Source organism: Martes martes (genome assembly GCF_963455335.1).
Source record: "Martes martes genome assembly, chromosome: 4".
Lineage (NCBI taxonomy): Eukaryota > Metazoa > Chordata > Mammalia > Carnivora > Mustelidae > Martes > Martes martes.
In genome coordinates, this window is record NC_137891.1 from 120,549,642 (window position 1) to 120,560,836 (window position 11,195).

The window sequence follows — 11,195 nt, forward strand, 5'->3', positions numbered from 1 at the left end:
TTTCTTTTAAGATTTTGTTTATTTATTTAACAGATAGATCACAAGTAGGCAGAGAGGCAGGCAGAGAGAGGAAGGAAAGCAGGCTCCCTGCTGAGCAGAGAGCCCGATGTGGGGCTCGATCTCAGGACCTTGGGATCATGACCTGAGCCAAAGGCAGAGGCTTTAACCCACTGAGCCACCCAGGTGCCCCCAGTTCTGACTTTTTTGAAACAGCTTCAGAAGAATAGGTATTAATTCTTCTTTAAATGTTTGGTAGAATTCCCCTGGGAAGCCATCTGACCCTGGACTCTTGTTTGTTAGGAGATATTTGATTACTTCTTCAAATTCTTTGCTGATTATGGGTCTCTTCAGGTTTTCTATTTCTTCCTCGTTCAGTTTTGCTTAGTTTATACATCTCTAGGAATGTATCCATTTCTTCCAGATAGCCTAAATTATTGACATATTGTTGCTCATAATATGTTCTTATAATTATTTATATTTCTTTGGTGTTGGTTGTGATCTCTCCTCTTTCATTCATAATTTTGTTAATTTGGATCCTTTCTCTTTTCTTTTTGATAAATCTGGCGAGGGATTTATCAATCTTATTAATTTTTTCAAAGAACCAGCTTCTAGTTTCATTGATCTGTTCTACTGTTTTTGTTTTTTTTTTTTAATTTCTATTTCATTGATTCCTGCTCTAATCTTTATTATTTCTTTTCTCCTGCTGGGTTGAGGCTTGATTTGCTGTTCTTTCTATAGCTCCTTTAGGTGGAAGGTTACCTTGTGTGTTTGAAACTTGAGAATGGCTTGTATTTCTATGTACTTCCCTCTCAGTATCACCTTTGCTGCATCCCAAACGTTATGAACAGTTGTGTTTTCATTTTCATTTGTTTCCATGAATTTTTAAAATTCTCCTTTAATTTCCTGGTTGACCATTTATTCTTTAGAAGGCTGCTCTTTACCCTCCAAGTGTTTGAGTTCCTTCCAAATTTCCTCTTGTGATTGCAGGAAATAATCCCAATCTGTTGGTACCAGTTGAGACCTGATTTGTGACCCAGTATGTGTTCTATTCTGGAGAATGTTCCTTGTGCACTCAACAAAAATGTATATTATGTTGCTTTAGGATAGAATGCTCTGTATATATCTGTGAAGTTCATCTCATCCAGTGTGTCATTCAAAGCCCTGTTTCCTTGTTGATCTTCTGCTTAGATGATCGGTCCATTGCTGTGAGTGGGGTGTTGAAGTCCCCTATGATTATTGTATTATTATCAATGTATTTCTTTAATTTGGTTATTAATTGGTTGATATAATTGATTACTCCCAATTTAGTAGCATAAATAATTATAATTGTTAGATCTTTTTGTTGGATAGACTCTTTAAGTATGATATAGTGTCTTTCTTTATCCCTTACTATAGTCTTTGGTTTAAAATCTGATTTGTCTGATAAGAGGATTGCTACCCCAGCTTCCTTTTGATGCTCATTAATATGATAAATGGTTCTTCACCCCCTCACTTTCAATCTGGAGGTGTCTTTAGGTCTAAAATGAGTCTGTTGTAGTCAGCATATGGATGGATCTTGCTTTTTTATCTAATCTGATATCCTGTGTCTTTTGACTGGAGCATTTAGCCAATTTACATTTAGAGTATCTATTGAAAGATATGAATTTAGTGCTATTGTATTTCCTGTAAAGTCCCTGTTTCTGTAGATTGTCTCTGTTTCTTTTTGTTCTGTGTTACTTTGGGGCTTTCTCTTCACTTACAAGATCCCCTTTAATATTTCTTGCAGCTGGTTTAGTGATCACAAATTCTTTTAGTTTCTGTTTGTTCTGGAAGCTCTGTATCTCTTCTTCCATTCTGATTGACAGCCTTGCTGTATAAAGTATTCTTGGCTGCATGTTTTTCTCATTTAATACCCTGAATGTATCATGCCTACCCTTTCTGGCCTGCCAGGTCTCTGTGGATAGGTCTGCTGCCAGTCTAATATTCCTACCCCTGTAGGTTAAGGGTCTTGAGCTGCTTTCAAGATTTTTCTCTTTATCTCTGAAATTTTCAAGCTTCACTATTAAATATCAGGGTGTTGATCTATTTTTAGTAATTTTGAGGGGGGTTCTTGTACCCTTCTGGATTGAATGCCTGTTTCCTTCCCCAGATTAGGGAGGTTCTCAGCTATGATTTTCTCGAATATACCTTCTGTTCCTCTCTTTCTTCTTCCTCTGGGACTCCAATAATTCTAATATTGTTTTGTTTTATAGTATCACTGATTTCTTGAAGCCTCCCCTTATGGTCCATTAGTTGTTTTTCTCTCTTTTTCTCAGCTTCCTTCCTTCCCATCATCTTATCTTCTATGTCACCCACTCTCTCTTCTGCATCATTTACCCTAGCTGTTAGAGCATCCATTTTAGACTGCATCTCAGTTAAAGCATTTTTAATTTCTGCCTGATTGGATTTTGTTTCTGCACTAAGAGATTCTGTACTGTCTTTTATGATTTTTTCAAGCCCAACTGATAACTTTATAATCATTGAATTTCAGCTTGAATTTCAAACCTTGAATTTCAGCTCTGACATTTTATTTATATCCATATCCATTATATTGGTGGCAGAGAGAATTACCTCTGGTTCTTTCTTTTGTTGTGAATTTCTCCTTCTGTTCATTTTGCCCAGAGATAAATGGACGAATGAGAGAACAAAATAAAAAATATCAATCACAACCCAAGTGAAATACACACTAGACAAATCTGAAGAGTTCAGAAACCAAAAAAGAAAAGAAAAAGGGGAAAAAATGGAAAAAGAAGAGAATATAATCTCCCTAGTGGAGAAAACAGCATAATGCACTTGTCCTAGGTGTATTTTGGTCTGTTTGTTAGAAGACACTAAATCCCAAAATTGTAAAGAAAGCAAAACTCATAAACACACACACACACACACACACACACACACACAAGATACATATGTATATATACATATATATACAAAAATAAAATTGAATACAGTGAAAGGAAGGTAAAATGAAGAATATATCTGTAAAATGTAAATGTAAAAAAAAGTTAAAAAAGGACTTAAGAACAAAGAGTTGATAAATTAAACTAGTTGAAAAGGGGAAAAAAAGGGAAAATTTAAACTGAAAGATAAACGAATCATGAGAAAAAAAAACCTCAAATTCTATATACTATTTTCTTTTAGCACTGTAGTTTTGCCATACTGTGTGCTCTGTAAACCTGGTATTTGCCCCATGTTCCAGCTGGTCTTCTGGGGGAGGGGCCTGCTGTGCCGATTCTCAGGTGTCTTTGCCTGGATGGAGTTGCACCACCTCTTGCTAGGGGGCCGGGCTCAGTGTAAACAGCTTCTGATTGCTCTATGTGGATTTTGTTCCCTGAAGGCTTTTCCCACCGTTTTAGAGGAGGAAAATAAAAATTGGAGTGCTCGTCTCCTGTCCTGGAGCTGAAAGGTCCCAGCCCCCTTCGGTAAACCCTCAGAGAAAACCAGTCTCCATTTCTGTGTGTGCCAGTCTCTTCAGACTTCTGCTATCTGCGCTGATCCTCCTGGGGAAAGGAGGAGAGTTGCCCTATTTCTGCCCTCTGCAGGGTCCCTGCACAGAGAACAGTCACCAGATCCTGATATGGTTCACAGTTTATGGCAAACTGAGCTGAGAGCCACTCCTAGGCTCACTGACCCTCACTGGGTTCCCCACTCCAATGCTTGGGAACCCTGCCTGGTCAGGCGCCCCTGCTCTTTCTGTGACCCTGGGGATCCTGAAACCACACTGTCCCACCTAGGATTCAGCCCACTTTGCCACCTGAGCACCTTTCAGGCAGAGAGGTCTCTTACTGGAGCAGACTTTTAAAAATTCTGATTTTGAGCTCTGGGGCTATATCACTTTCCAATGGCAGGCTTAAAGAGACTCCCTCCTCCTGCCATTTATCTTCTGATATATCCCCCTCAGATTCACTTCCCTGCACCTAATACCTTGCAGAAAATGGTTGTTTTTCTACTTGTAGAATTCCAATTCTTTTCTTGGTTGACTTCATCTCAGATTGAATTCATAGGTGTTCAGAATGATTTGATAGATATCTAGCTGAATTCAAGGAACTAGATGAAATGGGGTCCCCTGCTTTTTCATCTTGCCTCCCTCTAGCATTTATTGTCTATAGTATCTTGACACCTAATGTGCAGCATGATAAGTGTAGCTAATAAAACTGTATTTTATACTGGAAATTTGCCAAGGGAGTAGATTCTTGCCACATACACAAAAAAGAAAATGTGTTTGGAGATGGATATGTTGTTAATCAGCTTGACAGTAATAGTAATTACACTATGTATATGTGTATCAAACATCATGTTGTACTCTTTAAATATATACAATCATTTTTCTTAAGACAAGGTTTGCAATAGATTGAATGCAGAAGATATGGGAATCTAGCTGTCCTCCATTTTGCAAAAATGTGAAATAATGCCTCTTAGTACATATTTTTGTTTTGAAGATTATGGTTATTTTTTTCATCAAAAATATATTACTTGTCTTCACCTAAAAGATCCAAAACTCTTCCTATGTAATGAGCACCATCAAAGTCAGAGTTCAACATACATTTGAGCACAATCCTTATACTTTTCTCAGTATAAATAGCACATCTGTTCTTAGTGACATGTGGCTGAAGGCAAAACTTAAATCCAACAGAATTTGCTTGGCCTTAGTTCTGGTGCCATTTCTTGCAAGGTTTGAATATAAAAATGACAGGAATCTTGGAATATTTCTCCCACTCTAGAATTTTAGTTATTTCGCAGTCACCAAATCTGCAAAATCTCCAGATTTTTCCCTCCTCCAGGAAAGAGTGTCTAAATTAAATAATTAATTAAGCCCTTTAAAAAACCAGCAGTTTCCTGTGGGTTGCTTTTATAGTCGCCTCTACACTCACCAACTGAAGGTCTACCTAAGTAATCTGTTTGACTTGTTCTCAATATAACATTTTACCTACCTAATTCATGTTATTGTTTATTCTATAGCTCATGTCTCTCTCTCTGTTGTCATAATCTGTTCAAAATTGTAAGGTCCCAGAAGATAAGAATGGACTATCCCTAATTTATTTCCCGTGGGGCCTAAACAGAGCTATGTGATATTAAACAGGTAATAAATATTTTTCTGTGATGACGATGAAGACAGGAATCTAAAGTAGGCTAATAAAATGTGAATTTCACATGAAAACAGAAACTTATTGAAGCTCTGGAGCTATTTATAGCACACAGTAGTCCATCAGCTGCTGAAAACAGTGATGAAAATCTTCAAAATAGCCAACTCCCAATAATTCATAGGGTACATGTCCCTTAAGTTGCCCTACGGCCACGTTTCTGTTTTTGTGATTCCAGTCAGAGCTGAGAAGACACACAGGAGGTCAAATAAATTAGTTTTCTAAATATTGATATTTCTGATAAGGTTACTCAGAGAGAAGGTGGTAACAATTGCTAAACCATTATTTTGAGAGATTATTGTAGAATTTAGATCTTGATGGTCAATTTGCATTATTAAATCAATGTTCATTTAGTGCATGGTTGGTAGAAACCTGGAGAAATTCCTTTCCCTGTCAGAAGCTCTGTGTGGGAAGTCTGACTGTGGAAGCTCTTGTATCCCCAGGAAAAAGTCAAACAGCTCATCTTGATTAACTAGCAGAGCTTGGAGGAGCAGCCTTAAAGACAAAGCAGTTTCCTAGAACTGAAGAATTTAACCTTTTTTCTAGTTATCCCTTTTGCCAGAAAGAAAACTGTCAAGGTTGATTTCAAATGAATCATCACTGGCATTTTTTTCACCCTAAAACTGCTTATCTGTCAGTTCATAGAAATTGCTACTTGTCCTCAATGGTACGCAGTACTAACTCAGATATTGCACACAATTCATTATACCACAGAAGTTGGGGGAAAAAAAACCAAATTATTTACATATATATATAATATTATATATATAATATTAATATAATATATATAATATTAAATAAATAGAATTTTGCTTGAACTGGCTATGTATCAATAAACTCAGCAGTTTATTTATTTATTAAAGATTTTTTTTTATTTATTTGAGAGAGATCACAAGTAGGCAGAGAGGCAGGCAGAGAGAGAATGGGAAGCAGGCTCCCTGCTGAGCAGAGAACCTGATATGGGGCTCAATCCCAGGACCCTGAGATCATGACCTGAGCCAAAGGCAGAAGCTTAACCCACTGAGCCACCCAGGTGCCAAACTCAGAAGTTTTAGAGTTAGGTCTGAAACCACAGCCATTTTTGTCACTTAGCCGTCAGTGTTCTTCCAAGAGAGATTAAGAAATGTTTGGCTTAGAGACAACCTTTTAAAAATACCGAGAAATGCTTTTTGCCAGCTCTACTAATATTACTTCTACTTAGAACATCACATTTCTTCACATTTTTTAAAGTCTGTAAATGTGCTTATGATAACATTTCTTTCACCTTTCAAGCAACCCCAGACCCCTTAAGCACATGTGTCTTCAAGACACAGAGCCTTTTCACTCCTGGAGCACATGCATCTATCTATGATCAAATACAATCACATGCTCTAACGTGAATCAAAATCAGTTTTATGACTCCTACAACTGGAGGAGGTGTTGGGCTTAATGAACCTGGAGCTGAGCAGCAGATAAGGGACGCCACCCTGCACAGGCTTTAGGGCTGAGTCCCCGCATTGCCCATCTGGGTCCACAGCTTACAATGCAGAAATCCAAATGGCTCTGCAAAGCAGGACTTTTTAGTAACAGATGTGGTGGCCTACACTGATGAGAAGCTTTATAGTCCTTATTCTAATAGTCCCATCTCACTACATGGGAATATTAATATGTTAGATTATGGGGCACTGGCTCAGGTCTATTGGGCGTGTTCTGTGAATACATATACTCATCATATTACCTTTCTAAAACCACCCCCGAATCCAAAAAGGTCTAAGTCTTGAAATACATCTGGCACTAAAGATTTGTATAAGGAATTGTTTGTGCTAAAGACTTTAATACAGAATCATTGTTGACAGTAGCTGTTAAATCTTCCATCATCCATGTATATGGATGGTTAGTTGTTCTCATAACACCTTATACAAAACTGTAACACTTATCATAACATACTAATTGTTTTCTATTAGTATCTTCTGGACTAGACCAACAACTCTTCCAGAGAGAAACTGCCTTCAAAAAATAATGTTTAGTGTTGATTTTCTCATTATAACACAAGTACATGCTCCTGGAAGAAAATTTGGGAAGTACATAAAAATGTGCAGAAAATAAAAATAACATATAATCCCACATATTAAAGACAACCAAAGTTCCTAAGCAAAAAAAAAAAAAAAAATTTCCTGTGTGCATTTTTAAAATAAAACTGGTATTATGCTAAAGCACAATTTTCTTTTTTCCTCCAGTTTCATTGATATAATAGACATACAACACTGTATACGTTTAAGTCATATGGCATAATGATGTACATACAGATTGTGAAGTGATTACCGCAATATGTTTAGTTAACGTCCACAATGGATGGCAGCATTATTTTCAAAAGCTTTATTTCTAGTAGCTACAGGGTATCCCACAGGTATGGAGTACCATGATTTACTTAGCTATTACCTTATTGTAGAGCTTTCTAGTTGTTCCCAATTTTTTAAATGAACAGTTTCCTAAGCAGGTTGTTAGCCACAATGCCTAGCACTTAGTTACTCAATAAAAAAAGTATTGACTTGATTAAAGATATTTTCATCTACTAAGATCCTAGCACAAATAGGTGTATTGGGTTTAAGTAGAGACTTAGGAGGAATCTGAATGAATGAACTTCAGAGGGAATACATCTTGGTTTTGAGGGGGTCAGTTTAAGGTAGGCTGAGAGAGTTAGTGGGGATGGAGTTGCTAATGGTGTGTGGGGTGGGAAGAGGGAGCTTTGAAGAACTTCTAAGATGAATTTTGACTATGTCACAGTTTGACCTACCGAGGGAAGCATTGAGTGACTGTTTGGTTCTCCCATGCTTCTGAAGAAGTAGCTGTTTTGTCAAGTGATCCTGTTTTCTCTTTTTGCAGTCCTTCCTTTGAAAGCCGACTTATGCTCTTTGAATTTACTTGAATGTATGATTTAGACTAATGTGACAAGGAAATACCATATTCTTAGATTCCGGTATGTGTTAAGATGGGTATAGTCATTTCTGGAAATTCCAAAATCAGATCTGTGTGAACTCTTCCAGGAAATGTGACTAGGCCAGCCCAACAGGGCTCTCCCCCAAGCAGAGACAAGCAGATGGAAGCTGGAAGCACCATTTTCACCCAAATGAGAAAAGGACAGGCCCAGTACACTGAACTAGCAATATTAAATTGTCTGGTGTTTTGATGATGTTCACATGGGCTCCCCCAGAATGCCTGTTCCCAGACCATGTAGAACTAACACTGCCTGTTTTGACTTAGAGCCAAACCTACTCTACTTTCAGACTATGTGAGAATTGTCATAATACTCAAATAAGCAATTAATGGTGCGAGTGGTAGTAATATTAGAGTTCAGCATATTTGTTTAATTTAATTAAGCATTTAGTTTCCTTCTGGTGTTTTCTATAAAAGAAAAACAAGAGAGAGGAAAAATAACCTCCGTTATTAACTACTTTCAGCTTTTCAGTTACTGCCTCTTGGGCTGTGGCAAACCGTGAGTCTTTTAAAAGAAAACACAATTTAAAGTAAAATAAAAATTATGTTGAAACTTTCAGAAGACAATGGAAATATAATTCCCATTAAAGGGTATATTGCTTTCACCATGTTCCTTAGAATAAATATTATTAAATAATATAAAATTATATCGAATACAACATTATAGAGTGATAGAAATCCTGAAGACTATTCCCCAAAATGTTAGCCATTCTTCATCAGTTACTATTCATCAGTGTTTCCTGGCAATGCCCAGCTTCTTCCCCTGATCTCCTCCTTACCAGCTAATGACCGTTTCTGAGGATCACCAGAATGTTACAACAAGGCAGACCATATTGCAAAGCTCAAGAAATATTAACAAGTTGAAAGGAAGGATATAACTGAAAGGATAATCCCTAAAATTAAGTAAGATATCAGAAAGAGTTCTTGGCAAAAAGTAAATTAGAGTTGAAACATCTTTCTTTTCTTCTTAAAAATGCATGAAAGTATGATTCCTGTTTTTCTACATAATATTTTTATCCCTTTTCCTCCTAAAATGATGTAGCTATCACAGAATGCCCAGAGGGTGGACAAAAGGCTTTCCAAGGTAATCTTCCTGTTTTTGTTTTTCTTTCTGTATTTTTGAAAAAAATCTTTCTTTAAAAGCCTTTCTAATTTTTTCTGCTTTTGAGTTGGCAGATGACATAATTTTTTCTCAGTTATAATAAATACATTAAAAGTAATTTAAGAACTGAATAGAGAGTTGAAGCCCATATGTTAGGATATAAAAGCATAAAATATCCTAGACTAGTAAATGATTGATAATCTGTGCAGCGTTTTATACTGATGCATGTATTGATTTGCTGGGATGTTTAAATAAATTATCAGGAAATTTTAATAAGTAGCTACATGTATGACCTATATGAACACAAATTTCCATTTTTCTCTGGCTTTCACGAAGAAGTTGAATATATATATATATTTATTTATATGCACATAATGGAGATAGTCATGTGAATCATAAATCGCATTTAAAGAGTTAGATAATCTTGGCATGAGTTAGTCTTGATTTACATTTTAACTATACTCTTATCAGTAATACCACCAAGAAGTATTATAGTTTTTGCAGATATCGTGTTCTTACAGTAATTTTTCATGCTGATTTCTCTGAGTCTTTCATGCTGATGTCTCATGTAGGACTTCAGTTGGTTTATAGGGGATGCTTTTCTAGTTGTAAAAAGCTACAAAAGAGGCATGCAGGCAGGTGGCAAATCATTGGCAAACTCCCCATTATTGGGGAAACACACTTGGTGGAGCCCTTACCTTGTATGAGGCTCTCAGCTGGGCACTGACACTGAGTTTCCTCGCTTTTAAAATGAGTTAACAATATCGCCTACATTCCAGCTGTAGTACATGGATTTCTCTTCCTTTCCTCAAACACATTAAGCTCCCTCCCACTTTTTGTTTTTGCTAATATGCTCCCTTAGTTTGGAATGTTCTCTCCAATCTTAGTCAATACTTCCCCATCCTTCAAGTCTCAGCTCAAGAGTCACCTCCTCAGGGAAGTCTTCCTCAGACAAATGGGATTTCTATTGTTATATGTTCAGGGTACCGAGTCCTCTTTCTGTATACCACTTAGTTTATAAGTATTTTATTGTATTATTAATAGCTGTCTTTCTTGTTAGACAGTAGTAGTGCCCAGCACTGGTCAGTAAATAGTGCTAGTTGTGTAAATAAATCTGTATGTATAGACCCTGATTTTAATTCAGGAAGCTAGGAGAACTTCAAGAAACTGAAGGCAGATTCTCTGAAAAAGTTATGCAAACACTTCACTGGAATAACAGAGCTTGGAGAACAAAAGCATGGCAGCTGATTAATGATGGGCACTCCTTCCATGAAGAGCTAGGGTCTATTTCTGCTCTCTTTGATCTGGACAGACCGGTGACAGCCTTGACCAATACAGGATGACAAAAATGAGGCCATGCCAGTTCCACGTGTAGCTCTTAAATGGCTCAGCATTCTCCACTTCTCACCTGTAGGAAACCAACTGTCAGTTAAGAAGTGAGACTACTCTGAGATGACAGTTCTGTGAAAAGCCCAAGCCACAGGGTGAGGCCATGGAGGAAGAGACTCAGAGAAGAGAGAGGCCAAGGAACACCAAAGCCCTGAAGATGTGAGTGAGGAGCCATCTTGGAAGTACATCCTCGAGCTCCAACTGCCTCAACCAATTCCACATGGATCAGACATGAACCACCTAAATAAGCCCTTCCCAAATTCCTGATTTACAAATCACTGGCAAAATAAAATGATTGTTTTAAGCCACAAATTTTTTGCGGTAGTTTTTTATGCAGCAATAGATAAGTGGAACAAAGAGTAAGAAAAGTAAATTCATGATGATGAGGAGCTGAGGGAAGATGATTCAGAGGAGAAAATATGGAAAGGGTGAAATAAGGAAATGTGTAACGAGCACATCGGAGGTAAGAGCTCAGGTAATAGAGATGGTGAGGCTTTCTCCATAAAAACCACTAGAAGTTTGCAAGCTACCCATTTATGGATAATGCAGGTCCCAATTTAAAGGACTGTCTA

At 37.2% G+C, this 11,195-nt stretch overlaps 1 long non-coding RNA gene across 2 annotated transcripts in view; it reads left to right on the forward strand.

Moving 5' to 3' along the window:
- Positions 1-10,933, forward strand: part of LOC308341505 — a 102,401-nt gene extending 91,468 nt beyond the window's left edge. For both annotated transcript variants that reach the window (XR_013966712.1, XR_013966713.1), the window contains one exon: positions 10,649-10,933. This is a non-coding gene — a long non-coding RNA (uncharacterized lncRNA). The remainder of the gene's footprint in view (positions 1-10,648) is intronic.
- Positions 10,934-11,195: the final 262 nt, after the last annotated feature.